This window comes from Rutidosis leptorrhynchoides, chromosome 7, assembly GCF_046630445.1.
Source record: "Rutidosis leptorrhynchoides isolate AG116_Rl617_1_P2 chromosome 7, CSIRO_AGI_Rlap_v1, whole genome shotgun sequence".
NCBI classification, from domain to species: Eukaryota; Viridiplantae; Streptophyta; class Magnoliopsida; order Asterales; family Asteraceae; genus Rutidosis; species Rutidosis leptorrhynchoides.
Window position 1 is genome coordinate 124977441 of NC_092339.1, and position 20552 is coordinate 124997992.

Below are 20552 nucleotides of genomic sequence, written 5' to 3' on the forward strand. Positions count from 1 at the left end.
AGCTCACCATGACATCAACGCGCAGTTCAAGATGTGGCGAGCTCGGTCTCCACTGTGGGATGAATACGTGCATGCGTACAAAACGGGGATGTCATCTGAGCTCGTTATGATCTCATCGCAGAGATCAGGATGGGTACAAGCTAAGCCTCCACCGCAATAAGGGTCGAATAATTATTTTCAAAAAGTAATACCACGATTCAGTGATATATCCGATCATTGATTATTTCACCCTACACGAGAAGAAATCTCATCCTCCAACAGGTAATGAGTGATAAATATGTCTGAGAGCATCAAGATGGTACACATTTGCTTATATATGGCTTGTAAATTATATACAATTGACTGACTAATTGCAGGAGCCTATTGCAGTTACTTCCCAGATCTTAAACTTCATTATTTACTTCTCAAACTAGTCAAATGAGAATTGAACACCAATGCATTAAAAGAAATGAATAAGCAGTTAGTAATCAACAGATCTGTTTATGAAAGAAGACGAAAAACCAAAAGAAAAGAAAAAATGAAATGTAAACCATTTTTATGCATTTATATGTACAAAAATGACAGTTTACATCTATTCCATTGCACAATATTAGAGATTACAGGCTAAACACCAGTATGACCTGTAAGTCTGGAACTATTAATATTATCACATACGTTCGATTGCACGATGTTCTAATGGAGTGTACTAGTTATGGACCCAAGAGTGAAAGTAAAAAGGTTCTATAATTGCCTGATGTCTCTGTGTGCACAGTTTCGTTCAAACTTCTACAATACTTCTTATGGTACTCGACTTTTATGTATTGCATATCCATCTCCACCCTCGTCACAATTATTCTTATGTGTCTTATCATCGGTCCCTAGGCCTTTAGTCGCTTTTCGCAGTACCTGTTGTTTCAAATAATTAATATCAACATTATATCTTTACTTGGAACTAACAAGATGCCTCAAAGCCAATGGCGCCTAGCGCAGTTGGTATGGGTGGGTGCATTTTGTATCAAAAAGCACAAGGTCAGGGGTTCAAGCCATAGCACCCCTGATTAAGGTTTCAAAGAAGCATAAATAAATTTAAGTTGTGTGTTTGTTTATATTCAATGACTTTATAAGGTTTATCCATGGGGGTATACCTGGCAAACGGGTCGGGTTGGGTCGGGTTGGGTCAAAGATCAAATGGGTTCGGGTCGAAATGGGCCATGGGTCGAAACGGGTCAGAATTAAAATGGGTCGAACGGGTTGGGTCGAGACCCGGGTCGGGTTGGGTCAAGATGTAAGTTTTAACTTTACTAGTGGAACACTGATAGTGCGTAAAAGGTTATATGTAATACCTTGGCAAAGTACTTACCGGGATTCTCAGCACATCCCAAAATAGTGAGAAGAGCTTCCTTAAAATACCCCGACGTTTCATTTTTTATAGCCTGAAAACAGGTAAACCAAATCGAGGAGGCATACTTAATTCATTTACATATAAATATATCAATGATCAATGATGTTATTTGTTCTCCATCATTTGTCAAATCCAGATGTTGATTACAGAAAGAGCATGGTCAAATGGGTTGCAAGTTACCAAACTATAGTTTAATTGCATATATAATCAAACCTCAAAACTATATAATTATACCGTAAATATATAGTTTTGTGATGTACATAAAACTAATTTTTTTGAAGTTGAGAGAAAAGATATATTTGTGAACAATTCAACCTTGCCTGTTTTGACCCATTCGTAAACGTACATTTTAACCCATTACCCAATCGGTCAGACCCGTTTTGTTACCAAATGAAAGTAAGAGTTACCTTCCTTAGTGTGTTTCCATGCTTATTACGGTATGTAGAACTAACTGCAGCCAGGTGGGCCCGGCTTCTTTCGCTGAAAATGCTTCTAAAAGTTGTCTCATCTGTTCCCCACCTCTTTTCACCAGCTTTGTAAAGCGCATTAGCATCTTGATCTACTATTCTACTATCAATCTCTGGCCCTTCACTGCGAGGTATACTTAAATACGCAAGAAGCAACTGTATAATTAAAATTAGGCAGTAAGTTAGTGACCTTCTACGTTATACTGATTCGAGTTACCTTGAAACGTATGAATATCAAATAATCATTGATATAGACCTGCGAAACGTGTAACGTGATCCCAACTATTGTTAACATGTTGGGTTTATTATTTTGTTTCCATTTATGTGAAAGTAATGGCCCAAGCCCAACAAAAATAGACCCAAATATTGTTTGACTTGGTCAAGCATTGGAGGGCATCTTTATTTCAAACTTGTGCAGCTGTCTTCATACGTAAGAGTGCAAGAGAGATCAAGAAAAAGAGTCAAAACCCCAATTCCCGTCTACAGTGACAGCAGGCCAGAAAACCTTCGATCCCCGGAGATCCGACCGTTGAATCTTCTTCATTTTTGGGCTGTGTCTTCCTGACATCAGTGCCAACATTTTCAACCGTTGAATTCGTCTCAAGTGGTCTGTAGCTTGAGTTACAGCAGGTCGAACAGTAGCAGAATTTTGGGTGATGAAATTCTTCTTTTGTCTTTAATTGTTTCATATACTTGTTGATTATTGTTGTTCAAGAGTATGATGATGTTGTATGCCTCTAGTTGATCTAGAGAAGGATTATTGTATTGCTCTCTTTGTTGATGATAGTGGAATTTAAGTGGCTTACGAGTCCCGTGGTTTTTACTCTCGATTTTGAGGGGTTTTCCACGTAAAAAGTCTCGTGTTTTAGTGTGTGCTTGATTATTGTTTAGCTACTGATTTGGAACAGATTTGGGGACTGATTTGGGTTGGTTTTGATATAGTTTGTTTGTTAGTTTCCTCACGATTTCATACGGGTCGGGAAATGCTTGTCAAACGGGTTTGTTTCCGCTTTGTAGATTGCCCGTTGTGACCTATTTTCCCATCAAATTGGTATATAGAGCTAGGTTATTTGATTTGACTTGTGTGAAAGATGGAAGCTAATACAAGTAAGATGATTAGTTTAAATGGTTCAAATTATCATGTTTGGAAAGGCAAGATGGAGGATCTTCTTTATGTGAAAGATTATTATTTGCCTGTTTTTACTGAGGATAAACCTGAGGAAAAATCTGATGCTCAATGGAAAATTTTGCATAGACAAGTATGTGGGTATATTCGGCAGTGGGTTGATGATAATGTTGTGAATCATATTACTGGGGAGACTGATGCTAAAGCCTTATGGAAAAAGCTTGAGCAGTTATATGAACGAAAGACTGGGAATAACAAGTTGTTCTTAATTAAGCAGATGATGGCTTTGAAGTATCATGATGGGACTCCTATTACAGATCACCTAAATGCATATCAGGGTATTATAAATCAGCTTGCAGGTATGGGTATCAAGTTTGAGGATGAGATTCAGGGTCTCTGGTTACTTGGTACATTACCGGACTCTTGGGAGACTTTTAGGTCATCTTTGTCCAACTCTGCACCGAATGGTACTATCACCATGGAATTGGCTAAGGGTAGTATTTTGAATGAAGAGATGAGAAGAAAGTCACAAGGTTCCTCTTCACAGTCAGATATCTTGGTCACAGAAACGCGGGGGAGAAGTCATACTAGAGGTCAGGGTAAAAGAGGCAATCATCGTAGCAGCTCACGCAAAGGTAAATTTGCTAATATTGAGTGTTATAATTGTCATGAAAAGGGGCACACAAAGTGGTATTGTCCAAAGTTGAAGAATGAGAAGAAAAAGGCATATGACAAGAATAAACAAAAGAAAAGTGATGGTGGTGATGATGATAAGGTTGAAGTTAACGCTATCACAGATGAGTTCTTTGTTTGTATTGATTATGATATGATCAATCTTACTCACGATGACACGAGTTGGATTGTTGATAGTGGTGCTACATGTCATGTTGCAATTTGTAGAGATCACTTCTCATCTTACACTCCAGGTGACTATGGATTTGCTAGGATGGGTAATGCCGGGTTATCAAAGATCGTTGGTATTGGAGATGTTTGTTTGAAATTTGACACGGGAATGGAGTTAGTTTTGCATAATGTAAAACATGTTCCGGATATGAGACTTAATGTTATTTCAACAGGCATTCTTGATGATGATGGTTATTATAACGGTTTTAGTAATGGTATTTGGAAACTAACTCTTGGTTCTATGATAGTGGGAAGAGGCAAGAAAGACTCAAGATTATACATCACGCGTCCGAAGATCATCCAGAACATTGTTAACGCAGTGGACAATGTTGATTCTACTGAGTTGTGGCATAAAAGACTTGGCCACATGAGTGAAAAGGGGATGTCTATCTTGTTTAAGAAGAATGTGTTGTCGGGTGTTAGTGATATTAATTTGAGTAAGTGTTCTCACTGTTTAGCAGGGAAACAGACCAGAGCTGTGTTTAAGAGTCATTCTCCTTTTCGAATGGAGAACGTACTTGATCTAGTACATTCGGATGTTTGTGGGTCTATGAAGACTAGGACACTTGGTGGATGTTCTTACTTTGTTACATTCATCGATGATCATTCTAGGAAGGTGTGGGTTTATACCTTAAAGTCAAAGGATCAAGTATTTGAGAAGTTTAAGGAATTTCATGCACTAGTTGAAAGGCAAACGGGGAAGAAGCTCAAGTGTATTCGAACTGATAATGGCGGTGAATACATTGGGAGCTTTGATGCTTATTGTAAGGAGAATGGTATTCGGCATCAAAAGACTCCACCAAAGACACCTCAATTGAATGGCTTAGCAGAAAGGATGAACAGAACTTTGGTTGAGAGAGTTAGATGTTTGCTTTCACATGCAGGGTTGTCCGTTTCCTTTTGGAGTGAGGCTTTAAATACGGCAGTTCATATTATTAATCTAACCCCTTGTGTTCCTTTGCGTTTTGATGTTCCTAACAGGGTTTGGAGCGGCAAAGATGTTTCTTACCGTCATTTATGAGTTTTTGGATGTAAAGCTTTTGTTCATGTTCCCAAAGATGAAAGGTCAAAGCTTGAAATGAAGACTAAGCCATGTGTATTTCTCGGCTATGGTGAAGATGATTTTGGGTATAGGTTATATGATCCAGTTCAAAAGAAACTTGTACGAAGTCGAGATGTTATTTTTTCAGAAGATCAAATGTTGAAAGATGTTGAGAAGACAGAGTCAGTTCCTCAACACAATGTCGATCTTGTTGATTTGGATCTAGTTCCTCCACAACATGTTGATTCAAATGTTGGAGATGATGTTCAGAATGATGAACATGGTACTGATGTTGGTGATGCTCCGGAGCAGGTAGAGATTCCAGTACCAGATGCCCCCATTTGTCCCACTTAGGCGGTCTACCCGAGACCGTCATCCTTCTGTTAGATATTCTGCTGATGAGTATGTATTAGTTACTGATGGGGGAGAGCCAGAATGTTATTCAGAAGCAATGAAAGATGAGCATAAGAAAGAGTGGGGTGAAGCTATGCAAGATGAGATGAATTCTTTGTATGAGAACAATACTTATGACCTGGTGAAGTTACCTAAAGGTAAAAGAGCTTTGAGAAACAAATGGGTATTCAAAGTGAAGACAGATGAGCTTACTTCACAACCAAGGTACAAAGCTAGGTTAGTCATTAAAGGATTCAGCCAGAAAAAGGGTATTGATTTTGATGAGATTTTCTCTCCGGTCGTGAAGATGGGATCTATTCGAGTGGTTCTTGGGTTAGCTGCTAGTCTTGATCTTGAGGTTGAACAGATGGATGTCAAGACTGCTTTTCTTCACGGTGATTTGGATAAGGAAATCTACATGATGCAACCTGAAGGTTTTCGGGTTAAGGGTAAAGAAAATTATATTTGTAGACTTCAGAAAAGTCTATATGGGTTGAAGCAAGCACCGAGACAGTGGTATAAGAAGTTTGAGTCGGTTATAGGAAAGCAAGGCTACCGAAAGACAACTTCAGATCATTGTGTTTTCTTTCAGAGGTTTGGTGATGATGATTTCATCATATTGTTGTTATACGTTGATGATATGTTGATTGTTGGTAAAAATATTAAAAGAATTGCGCAGTTGAAGCGAGAATTGAGCAAGTCTTTTGCTATGAAAGACTTGGGGCCAGCAAAACAGATTCTTGGCATTCGGATTTCTAGAGATAGAGGTGCTAAGATGTTACATATATCACAAGAGCAATACATTGAAAAGGTGCTTAGTAGATTCAACATGGAGAATGCTAAAGTGGTTAGTTCCCCTCTTACTAACAACTTTAAGCTAACAGATAGAGATTGCCCTTCTTCAAAGGAGGATGTTGAGGAGATGAATAAAGTTCCATATGCTTCAGCGGTTGGTAGCTTGATGTATGTTATGGTGTGTACTAGGCCTGATATAGCTCATGCGGTAGGTGTTGTTAGTCGGTTTATGTCAAATCCGGGTAAGAAGCATTGGGAAGCGGTTAAATGGATTATGAGATACTTACGAGGTACTTCAAAGTTAGGTATCACATTCGGAAATGGAGAGCCGATGCTTGTTGGTTATACAGACTCAGATATGGCAGGAAACAAAGATAACATGAAATCCACTTCTGGATATTTGATGACTTTCGCAGGGGGAGCAGTTTCATGGCAATCAAGGTTACAAAAGTGTGTTGCATTGTCTACAACCGAGGCTGAGTATATGGCAGCAACAGAAGCGTGCAAAGAACTATTGTGGATGAAAAGGTTTCTACAAGACCTTGGGTTTAAGCAATCACGATATGTGGTTCTTTGTGATAATGAGAGTGCGATTCATTTGGCTAAAAATTCTATGTATCATAAGCGGACAAAACATATAGATGTGTGGTATCATTGGATTAGAGAACGTCTTGAAGATGGTTTGTTTGAACTTGATAAAGTTCATACCGATGATAATGGTTCCGACATGTTCACAAAGGCTTTAGCAAGTGAGAAGCTCAAGGTATGTTGCTCGATCGTATAACAACCCTCATATTTCCATACTTGAATTGACTAATTTGACTATAGGGTTGTTATCCATACGTAATATATAATTAAATTTGACATTGATCAAATATTTATTTTTAGTCGACACTTTTTGTTAACTAAAGTTTACACTAATTATATAAAATAGCTTTAGTTAATATTAATATTAATGCGTATTATATTTAAAACTATATGAAACATAATTATTAATTAAATGATAAGTTATTTTAATCATTATATATATATTTTTAGCTTATAAAAAAAAGAGATTTTTTATATAATTTAAATAATGAGCCCATGAATTTTGACTAAATATTTTCAAAAAAAAAAAACTTATTACAAACATTTTTAACATATTTTTATTTTTTGTCAAAATTGGCACCTTTATTTTATTTATATTTTTTCTTTTCACCAACCATTTTTTTCCTATAAATACCCACTTCCATTTCATAAAAACTTGTATCAAATCTTTGGAAAAACTCTCTCACAAACTTGGGAAAGTACTTGAGGTATTTTCTATATTTTTATCGAATTGCTTTTATTTTTTTTGTATATTCTTTAAAAATTTGAATTTAATATATATAAATTATTTTTACATGTTATAATTAGTATTATAAGTATTATGATGTATAAAAATAATTTTGATAATTTATGGAATATTATTTATAATTAAATACGAATTATGTAATATTTAAACATAAAAATAATATAAAATTCGTAATAAAATATTAAACAGTAATAAAAATAATTATAAATTTTTTTTTGAGATTATTATACTTTTATAAACAAGCGAAAATTATAAAAATTAAATAAATGGGAAGATTAGTATTTAAAAAGAATTTACTTTTGCATTATTCTAAACCGAGAGAAATAATAAATAAAATACAAAATAAATACAAACGTGTATTAAATATTTTTATAAAATTTTTATATCATTAGTAGCATCACTAGATACTTTAAAAATATATAAAAATTAATTTTAAATTATTTTTCCTATTTATTTAATTATAGGCCGATTACAATGGTTAAATAATTAGAAAACACTAAATAAATAATATTTTGATATAAAATTTGATTTAATAATTTTTATAACATTTTTACATAATATAGAACCTGTAAAAAATATAAAATTATTTATTTAGGTCAATTTAATATTTATTACCTAATTAAATTTAATTAATATAAACTGAGTATATATATAAAGAAAAGTGGGAAATAAATACAAAAACTTGATAAAATTATTTTTATAGAATATCATACTGAATTGTATAATTAACTAAGTTTATAAAAATTATAAATATAATATTTAATGAATTAATATTCGAATTAACATATATTAGTATGATTTTCGATTAACATAAGTATATTACATATACTAAATTAATATTATTATTATAACTTACGGTTAATAACTAAGTATACTATATAATAAAGTATAATGCCTATAATGTAAGTTAATAACAATACATTATTAATAAATACTTATTTTATAACTATACTAATTTAATAATAATAACTTATAGTATATAATATAAGATAATCAAATTGTTAATACATTAATAAATATAATATAACATATATAATAACATATAAACCTAAAGTGAAGGTTAATCAAAGATAATGTACAATTCATGTGAACTTCATCGCTTCTCACGGTCGTAAGTGAATGATGTCTAGGTTGCCATTTATGGGTAAGCTTGTGGATCTCGAATGCCATGACTTAGATTCTGGTCAAGAGTCCTGGGCCCCCGGTTACATCTGGTCATTCCTGACTTATTTGATAGCAACGAAGTTTGAGTAAAGTTATACAACGTCTTGCTAAAGATTAACCCGAACTTTCTAAAATTGGAAAATTACTATAAGTGGAAACTTTTCATAAATAGTAACCTTCCGAAAATGGAAATTCTTTAGTGAACCATTACTATCAATATAGTACTATATACTATTGTCTGTTAGGCAATGTCTAATCATACGTTCTATCTCTAGGTTGAGATCTCGGTCACGTCCTTTCGTTCAATTCTTTCGTGGAATATTCTTTTGTGCTACTAAGGTGAACTTCATAGCCCCACTTTTTACTGTTTCATAACTGTTTTATAACTTTTGGGGTGAGACACATGCTTGCTTTATAACTGTTTTACGCTTAGACACAAGTACTAAATTGTTAACTATGCTGTCATGCTTTGATTCATGCTAAATCCCTACCTTAATATCGTCAATTGCTACGTTTAAATGCAAACTTAATTATTGTGAGTAGGCCTATTGAGAGTAACGTCTCTAACCATTCGACCGTTGGTCTTTGGTTACATAATAATGATTCCACGACACTGACAGTACAAGGTGTCATAGGGTAAACTTGTTTAGTAGCGATATTACAAAATGCAGCAACACTTTTAGATTGATATTTCTATATCAATCAACTTTAAACTAAATCTTGTGGTCTAAAACTTTGGATATTATTTATAAACCTGTGAATTTCACTCAACCTTTTTGGTTGACACTTTAAGCATGTTTTGTCTCAGGTGATGATTGAGCTAGCTGTTTGCAACTTTGTGATGATAGATTTGATGCTTGCATGGAGTCCACATCGCATATTATATTTTAGTTCATAAACATTTATTTTACTATTTAATAATAATGTAAACATGTGTTACTGCTTCCGCTGTTTTATTAACGAAGGTTTTATTTAAAAAGTCTCATATAGAGTCGTTCTCGTTTATACAACTGTGTTATGATATGATTGGTCACAATTACCCCTGGTCCATTTTGGGGGGTGTGACAGATTGGTATCAGAGCAGGTTGTTGTAGAGAACCAGGATTGCATTTTATGTGTGCCTTATACAATTAGGTACCTTAGCATTGTAGGACTACAACTTCCTTTGACTATAGTGCCTTTAATTGTTGCCTTTAACTGTTAAATGCTACACTATACTTTAGAAACTTTACTTATCTTAGAATGCCGAGCCAATCTAAGAACTCTGCTCATTCTCCTAAGTACTATTCAATTCCGCCACCACATTTAAATGCGACACCGTTCTCGATATTCCTATGTCATTTATCATGGTTTTGTGTATTACATATGTATTACATGAAATATTATCCATAAATTTTTGAAACTCCTATATTTGTTACTATTCATACTCAAACGTATATAACTCCCTGTTATATCACGTACCTATATGCTTTATGCCTTTATGCATCAGTTTGCGAACCGAAAAATGTCATTGAGTTATCGAGAATCTCAAAGACATTATAATGTCATCACTACTCATATTCATTACTTTTATACCTTTTATTTCTCGTTATTGAATTTTCTTGACGGATGGCGTCTACGAAACTCTAGAATGGAAGGGTTTGGATTACCGATTTAAAGGATCCTATAGCTCAAGCCCCTAGACCTGAATAGGCCATTACGAATTGAAAGTCTTTAATCGAAAGATTATCAGATTACATACTTATCATTTTATGATCTCGACACGTCATACTGCTATTATTGGATTATAGACACATCATATCTTATTATATCTTATCATAACTATCTTAATAAACTTTGTCTAACACTTTTCCTAAATTTCCTCCGTAAATTACAAAAATCTTTTTGCTATATATACGTATATCAAGAAGACAAATATATCATTCAATATTCAACACTCATCTCATAACAAAAACCCTTATTCCGATCAGATAATATGGATTTCTCACTTGATTCCTCGAACTCCTCGAGCTCCAATGGCAGCGTAACCGGAATGAACCAACCAATTAGTCATCATCTATTTTGGATGAATTGGGGATGGGTTCGTAGTAAACTTAATCAATGGAGACAAGAAGAAGGTGATCCCTTCCACCAACCGAATTCTCCTCTTGGTGAAGAACCTGAAGCACTTACCGGCGAACCCGTTCGGAACACTATTTTCACCCTCATTTCCAGGGTATCCAGTCACGAATATATAATATCTAAAATTCTAGATCTTATTCATCCACTTGTCCGAACCGCCAATCACCCCGGAATAATAGAAGAAGTCAATGAGCTTCGCGCTCGAGTGGTGGCTCTGGAGAATATGGTGCGAAACCTACGAGCACCAGCAGCAGCACCAGCAGCATAACCAGCATCACCACCAGTACCAACAACATCACCACCAACAGCATCAGCTTCACCAACAACAAACACCATAATCTGTACCTCGGATATCAACATCATACACCCCATAGATACCAAGGAATATTAGTAATAATGAGTTAAGATGTATTGACTCATTCTTCCTGAAAATTATATATGTATACTTTATATATATATATATATATATATATATATATATATATATATATATATATATATATATATATATATATATATATATATATATATATATATATATATATATATATATATATGGTTTGGAACAATAATAAATCTTTTCGTATTAAGCTATTACGTGTGAATCTTAACTAGTATGTACTACTTGGTTAATTCATATCACTAATATGCTATGATGTACATCCCTCGTTAATGACTTAACAATCGTTAATCACTGCTTCATTACAATAAACTCTATTTCATAATAAACTAAGTGTATTATTCAAATACATGTTTGGTTTTACACTTTCATTTTCGATGTACTCAAAACTCTTTAGAAAACATCATTCGTGCCTTGTGAATTTCACAAGAATTCTACGAGCATCAACATCATATACTGAGGTATATCAATAACAATGAACGATGGAGTATTGATTCATAACTTCATTAAAGAAAGATTCTGCGATGATTATGTAATCTCTCAAGTTTTGAAGATTATTTATTCTCGCTTCAACTGCAAATCAAATGAGTTTAATAGTATATTAACTCATTAAATCTATATTATACGTGAAGAGTACATATATGAACGTATATCTTCATAAAGATTGTAATTAAAAATCCTTTTGTACAAACTGTTAATTGTGAAAATATTTTAACGGGTAGGTAAAACCCGAGAAATATTTATATCTCACATTAATATCTTACATTGTACATTCTTCAAATTCTGATTCAATAATTAGTAACTATACTACTTACATCCACATATGTATCCGTTCACTAAAGAACAACCATTTTCATACAAATTTAATTACCTATTCTGATTTGGACATATCGGAATCCAAGTAAAGCTTTAGCAAGTGTAATCTTCCTAAAGTTCACTACATTCATGAATTATATTCATTCGTATTCTATGATGAATTATCACATCAAACCACCAAAATTATCGTTCATTACTTTTGAAATCAACAACGCCTATTCATCAACCATTAGATCCGTTGACGATTACAATCAGCGTTTAATCATCTAAAAACGAAATTTCTTGAAACCATCTCAGATTGATAACTAATGAATCAAATATGGCTGCATTAAATGCAGAGAAAACAGCAAAATTGTAGATGGTCTCAATGGCCAAAAGTTTGATAATAAAGAATGGTACGTTGGAAAAGCTCAAAAGAAAATTTGGAACTGAAAAATGGATTGAGCTAACCATGGAAGAGACCAAGGACAAATACAAGGACCAAACCCTATATTCAAAGAATCCAGGCAATTCTGGATCCGATGAAATCTTTAGAGAATATCTTGCTCCGAAGTTATGTTAAAAGCTTGCGGAAAATTTTTCTTCATCAACCTTCGAACTTAGAAATTCCAAAATGTCGTTATAAATATCCTCTATATTTCTGAAGATATTTTTATAACGATTCTTGTCCACAATTAAGTATCTCTTTGCGATATCTTTATAAAGAAAACTATTTTAGTTTCTATATTCAGTAAAATTCAAGTTTAAATTATAAATATTTTGAAGAAATGTTGGAAATTGAAGCATGAGTTAGTATAATATAATGACGTCAGGCCAACGTGATTATATTACAGTAAGTCATGCTAAATTTTTAATGAAAGATGATGATTCATAGACTTTATAATCATCATTTGCCATGTTACACGACTCTTACATTCTACTTAATCTCTGAACATATCAAGAACATATATTCTTGATAATTCTATCCTCAGTAATTCTGGTAATTTACCAAATCAAATCGTGATATTACGCTTAGAACATTAGGATCATTCGAAACTTCATACCTACAAATTCTGGACCATTACTCGCTTAACTTAGAGTCGAGAGCAGAATAAAAAAGTAAAGAGCTCCGACATATAAGGGAAAATACAAAGCCCGATAACAACACGGAAATTATAAATCGTGTATATCAATGCGTATAGCAACATAAAGACACGGGAGAATTAAAAACACTATAACCCCAAGAGCATAGTAGAAGTAAACAGATTCCTCCGGTGGTAAAAGAAAAAGAAGCATGACTGCATATATGGTCAATATAATAACAAGTATCAATACGGGATTGAGCATATTAACAAATCTTTTGGAAGTATGAATCTAGGAAGAAAGTATAGAAGTGGTGAAGATAATGAAAGGGAAGAAGCTAATTTATAGCAAAATTTCCAAACACAGCAATCGAGGCAATTCACCGCATTTAATCAAAGAAATCTCAAAATTCCGTAAATACCGGAGAATCAAATCTTATAGATTACGAAGATTTCCTTTGATCCCTTGAATTCCAGAAATCAATCGTGACTACGTCAAAAGTTAAGGCGAACATTTAATTTACTCATTCACTCTTTTACGATAGCTTCGTTTATACTCTTCCTATAATCGAATCGTTTTATCCATATTATTCAATAGTGATAAAACTTTATTCTTCAACTTATATTCATCATTACAATATTCTTGTTGTAAACAACGATGATCTCTATCAAACTTCATGACTATAATTTTCATGAACTACTCTCTGTTTTGTCTACCCTAATATTATGGCATAACCACTCAAGGTTTTAAATGAGCTCGATATTATTCATAACACATTTTATATATCCAATTTACTGAAATGACTTGTATAACATCATCATTTTGAATGATCTCCGCATTAATAATAAAATGCACTTCGTAGAAGAACTTTTAGAAATTATGGTTTGTATGAATTTAATTCTTGAAACATAACAATATTCTATCCGTTGGAATTCACGCAAGGCCCCGAGCATACCTGGGAACGTGAAAATCAAATAAAACGTAGATATCCTCGTCTATGTACGAACAACGCCGATTGATGGCAACAACTAAATTTCGGGACGAAATTTCTTTTAACGGGTAGGTACTATAACAACCCTCATATTTCCATACTTGAATTGACTAATTTGACTATAGGGTTGTTATCCATACGTAATATATAATTAAATTTGACATTGATCAAATATTTATTTTTAGTCGACACTTTTTGTTAACTAAAGTTTACACTAATTATATAAAATAGCTTTAGTTAATATTAATATTAATGCGTATTATATTTAAAACTATATGAAACATAATTATTAATTAAATGATAAGTTATTTTAATTATTATATATATATTTTTAGCTTATAAAAAAAAGAGATTTTTTATATAATTTAAATAATGAGCCCATGAATTTTGACTAAATATTTTCAAAAATAAAAACTTATTAAAAATATTTTTAACATATTTTTATTTTTTGTCAAAATTGGCACTTTTATTTTATTTATATTTTTTCTTTTCACCAACCATTTTTTTTCTATAAATACCCACTTCCATTTCATAAAAACTTGTATCAAATCTTTGGAAAAACTCTCTCACAAACTTGGGAAAGTACTTGAGGTATTTTCTATATTTTTATCGAATAGTTTTTTTTTTGTATATTCTTTAAAAATTTGAATTTAATATATATAAATTATTTTTACATGTTATAATTAGTATTATAAGTATTATGATGTATAAAAATAATTTTGATAATTTATGGAATATTATTTATAAATAAATACGAATTATGTAGTATTTAAACATAAAAATAATATAAAATTCGTAATAAAATATTAAACAGTAATAAAAATAATTATAATTTTTTTTTTGAGATTATTATACTTTTATAAACAAGAAAAAATTATAAAAATTAAATAAATGGGAAGATTAGTATTTAAAAAGAATTTACTTTTGCATTATTCTAAACCGAGAGAAATAATAAATAAAATACAAAATAAATACAAACATGTATTAAATATTTTTATAAAATTTTTATATCATTAGTAGCATCACTAGATACTTTAAAAAATATATAAAAATATATAAAAATTAATTTTCCTATTTATTTAATTATAGGCCGATTACAATGGTTAAATAATTAGAAAATACTAAATAAATAATATTTTGATATAAAATTTGATTTAATAATTTTTATAACATTTTTACATAATATAGAACCTGTAAAAAATATAAAATTATTTATTTAGGTCAATTTAATATTTATTACCTAATTAAATTTGATTAATATAAACCGAGTATATATATAAAGAAAAGTGGGAAATAAATACAAAAACTTGATAAATTTTTTTTATAAAATATCATACTGAATTGTATAATTAACTAAGTTTATAAAAATTATAAATATAATATTTAATGAATTAATATTCGAATTAACATATATTAGTATGATTTTCGATTAACATAAGTATATTACATATACTAAATTAATAATATTATTATAACTTACGGTTAATAACTAAGTATACTATATAATAAAGTATAATGCCTATAATGTAAGTTAATAACAAAACATTATTAATAAACACTTATTTTATAACTATACTAATTTAATAATAATAACTTATAGTATATAATATAAGATAAACAAATTGTTAATACATTAATAAATATAATATAACATATATAATAACATATAAACCTAAAGTGAAGGTTAACCAAAGATAATGTACAATTCATGTGAACTTCATCGCTTCTCACGGTCGTAAGTGAATGATGTCTAGGTTGCCATTTATGGGTAAGCTTGTGGATCTCGAATGCCATGACTTAGATTCTGGTCAAGAGTCCTGGGCCCCCGGTTACATCTGGTCATTCCTGACTTATTTGATAGCAACGAAGTTTGAGTAAAGTTATACAACGTCTTGCTAAAGATTAACCCGAACTTTCTAAAATTGGAAAATTACTATAAGTGGAAACTTTCCATAAATAGTAACCTTCCGAAAATGGAAATTCTTTAGTGAACCATTACTATCAATATAGTACTATATACTATTGTCTGTTAGGCAATGTCTAATCATACGTTCTATCTCTAGGTTGAGATCTCGGTCACGTCCTTCCGTTCAATTCTTTCGTGGAATATTCTTTTGTGCTACTAAGGTGAACTTCATAGCCCCACTTTTTACTGTTTCATAACTGTTTTACAACTTTTGGGGTGAGACACATGCTTGCTTTATAACTGTTTTACGCTTAGACACAAGTACTAAATTGTTAACTATGCTGTCATGCTTTGATTCATGCTAAATCCCTACCGTAATATCATCAATTGCTACGTTTAAATGCAAACTTAATTATTGTGAGTAGGCCTATTGAGAGTAACGTCTCTAACCATTCGACCGTTGGTCTTTGGTTACATAATAATGATTCCACGACACTGACAGTACAAGGTGTCATAGGGTAAACTTGTTTAGTAGCGATATTACAAAATGCAGCAACACTTTTAGATTGATATTTCTATATCAATCAACTTTAAACTAAATCTTGTGGTCTAAAACTTTGGATATTATTTATAAACCTGTGAATTTCACTCAACCTTTTTGGTTGACACTTTAAGCATGTTTTGTCTCAGGTAATGATTGAGCTAGCTGTTTGCAACTTTGTGATGATAGATTTGATGCTTGCATGGAGTCCACATCGCATATTATATTTTAGTTCATAAACATTTATTTTACGTTTTAATAATAATGTAAACATGTATTACTGCTTCCGCTGTTTTATTAACAAAGGTTTTATTTAAAAAGTCTCATATAGAGTCGTTCTCGTTTATACAACTGTGTTATGATATGATTGGTCACAACTACCCCTGGTCCATTTTGGGGGGTGTGACAGATCGCCGGGATGGCGAACTCTTCCACATAATTGGAAAGGGGGAGATTTGTTAGGTTTATTATTTTGTTTCCATTTATGTGAAAGTAATGGCCCAAGCCCAACAAAAATAGGCCCAAATATTGTTTGACTTGGTCAAGCATTGGAGGGCATCTTTATTTCAAACTTGTGTAGCTGTCTTCATACGTAAGAGTGCAAGAGAGATAAAGAAAAAGAGTCAAAACCCCAATTCCCGTCTACAGTGACAGCAGGCCAGAAAACCTTCGATCCCCGGAGATCCGATCGTTGAATCTTCTTCATTTTTGGGCTGTGTCTTCCTGACATCAGTGCCAACATTTTCAACCGTTGAATTCGTCTCAAGTTGTCTGAAGCTTGAGTTACAGCAGGTCGAACAGTAGCAGAATTTTGGGTGATGAAATTCTTCTTTTGTCTTTAATTGTTTCATATACTTGTTGATTATTGTTGTTCAAGAGTATGATGATGTTGTATGCCTCTAGTTGATCTAGAGAAGGATTATTGTATTGCTCTCTTTGTTGATGATAGTGGAATTTAAGTGGCTTACGAGTCCCGTGGTTTTTACTCTCGATTTTGAGGGGTTTTCCACGTAAAAAGTCTCGTGTTTTAGTGTGTGCTTGATTATTGTTTAGCTACTGATTTGGAACAGATTTGGAGACTGATTTGGGTTGGTTTTGATATAGCTTGTTTGTTAGTTTCCTCACGGTTTCATACGGGTCGGGAAATGCTTGTTAAACGGGTTTGTTTCCGCTTTATAGATTGCCCGTTGTGACCTATTTTCCCATCATAACATTCTATGAGCTAACTCCCAAATCTATAGTTAAGTAATGCCAGCCATATACATTAAATACAATAACAGGTTACAGGTCAACATCATAAATACCTTTTCATGATCACCTGAAGTTTGAGATTGAACGTCGTGCTCAAGGTAAACACCAAAAAGCGAAAGGTAAAGATGTTTGAGGTGGAGTAACTGCGATGGAGTCCGAGAACACAAAATCTCTGTAGCTGTTTTTAAGTCAATATTGGTACTTAAAGCTTCCCGCAGTACTATTGCATCTCTTCGTGCTGGATCAGGCATCCAAAGTAATATTGCTTTCTGAAACCATTAAAAACCAAAAATATCCTATCAACATAACTCACTCATTTAGTTTCATATATATTCACTAGTATAACATTCAAGGAGCAAAATCAACTTGTAAATACGGTCAGCACACCATAAATTGGACATACATAAGACTATTGATCTTACCTTAAGATGGCCACTCAGCTCTTTAGATAATCGTTTGCTCAGTTCTTCAGAGTACATAAATTTATATTCGTTTTCAATGAGAGCACGCTGTGATGCATCACGATGCGCAAGAATATTTATGATAGCTGTAGTGTCACATCCGATTCCTGGATTTACAATTAAATTCTGTTGAAGTTACACTAATATTCAGTTCCTAATTTCATAATACATAGACATATGCATTATTTTCCTAGAAAAATTTCTATCATTATAAGAATTTTAGGATTAGTGCTTAGGAGTGCACTTACTTTAACTCAGACTCTATAGTGTGTATACAATTTTCAAATATCATATCGTATTATATGTATTTAATGATAAAGATACTTTTGGTGATGTCTCAGTGCCACGCGCATCTCGAAAAGTTGCCACATCATCAAAAATACTATATACTAGATACAATAGCGATGTTTGAAAGTTGAATACACATAATAGAACAAAATGTATTTGAACATATGATAAAAAGTTTGGGATATTAATGATAAGTGCATTCTTAAGTGCTAATCCCAAGAACTTCAATTTCTACATGTAATTTAGCTCCCTCTCTTTTAGCAGATTGAGAACTTAAAGTTTTAGGCTTCTCCATTATAACTACAATTCTTTTTATGTGATCACAACTAAGAGTTCAATTGGAATTGAATTGATTGTGGTTTAGAAGAAGCACTTAAATTTGAAAACAAAAGATAACTTTGAATGCAGTGTGTACAAAGGTGGATGTCTTAAACTTGAGCAGTTTGGAGACAAATTTAGAAAAACTTAACATAAAAACAACTCTCTCGGGTCACAAAGGGATCCTGGAATAAGATTTCATTCTAAAATAATGCAATTGACTAAGCATCCTTGGTTTATATATGGAAGATGATAATCATAGCCCTTAGGACAATGATTAAGAGTTAAGTGCAAAGTTCAAAGCTACAAATAGGCTATATAATTTCTTAAATGTCCTGATATCGCCCATATACCCATTTGCGTCTCACTGTCGGCTATATACTTTCAAAAAGTATACCAATATAACCCAATATACTCTTTTTTTACCTGCAACGGAAACAATTGATGATGTGGCTTCTAAGTAGTCATGACACGTTGGTGATACATTGAAACAAAAACTGAAAGTATATAGCCTACATCAGAACAAAACTGGAAGTAAATGACCTATTTGTAGGCATATAAAATAAATAAAAAAATGTTAAATAATCAACTTTACCGGTTCAGCAGGTAACCGTTAACGAAATATTGACATTGGTACACTTTTTGAAAGTATATAGCTGACAGTGAGATACAAATGGGTATATGGGCGACATCGGGACATTTGAGAAAGTATATAGGCTCTTTGTAGCTTTAACGCTTTTTAATATAAACTCTGTATTTTCATAAATAACTTCACCCTCTGATTTTAATTATGGAAAGTACGTTATAATATAGAATCTTAACACTTTGTAATAAATGATTATGGTTAGCATTGTCCTTTATACATTATATATTCAAATTAGCAAGGAAGAAATTGGAAATGTAAAATGTAACTTTTTAAAAACAAACAAATATTCGTATCACGAATATTTACAATTAGTCCACCAAGAAACATTAACCCACGTCTTCAAAATTGATGGGTTACATATATACCGCGCTAGCCAATGGAGCATGAAATAGAACCAACACTCATATTCGTGTAACAAGAACAATGTCTAATAATAATTGGAGCATGAAATAAAACCATTGTTAATTATAATACGATAAACAAATATAGGTTGTAAAAACGTATGCATGCATATATACGTACCTTTGAAAGCTTTGTATAAAAGTGCGGCATCATCGCGAGGTGAAGATAACATCGGTGGAACAATCAACGTAGCCATTTTCCTATATATCCCGATTCTTCTTCAGAATTCTGGACCTATCTGTTGTTTATTCATGAATTTTTATTTCTTTGAATCTTTTTTGAATTTCAATTTTTATACTAGGAACGAATATCACCTCACAAATGGCCCTGTTTGGGAAGATTGATATTACGGCTGAAAATAGAAAATTGAGGGCCAATTAAAGGGAATATAAAAGTATGTTGCAATAAAATGTAACCCAAGATATTGTACATTGACGGCATGATATCTCGTCCGGACTAGAGGTATAAAAACTGCCGGTCCAATTAAGGGACCTAAAACTTAATATTCAATTAAACAAGATATTAACAATTAATCATAATGAATTAAACAATATATCAAATGCGGATCTAAATGAATAACACAGTAAAATGAAGAATACGCAATTGTATACGATTGTCAATATTACAGAGATAAGAATGTCAAAATGATAAACGATTTGTGATATGGTTAACATCTCCGAATTTATAGACTCGAGTGATAAGGAAACATAATCCCCTGAAAGTCTTTAAGATCTCGTTTCCTAAG

The 20552-nt window shown here is 32.4% G+C and overlaps 1 pseudogene; it reads right to left on the reverse strand.

Moving 5' to 3' along the window:
• Positions 1-689: 689 nt before the first annotated feature.
• On the reverse strand, positions 690-20003 carry LOC139858627 (annexin D5-like; annotated as a pseudogene).
• Between the last annotated feature and the right edge of the window lie 549 nt (positions 20004-20552).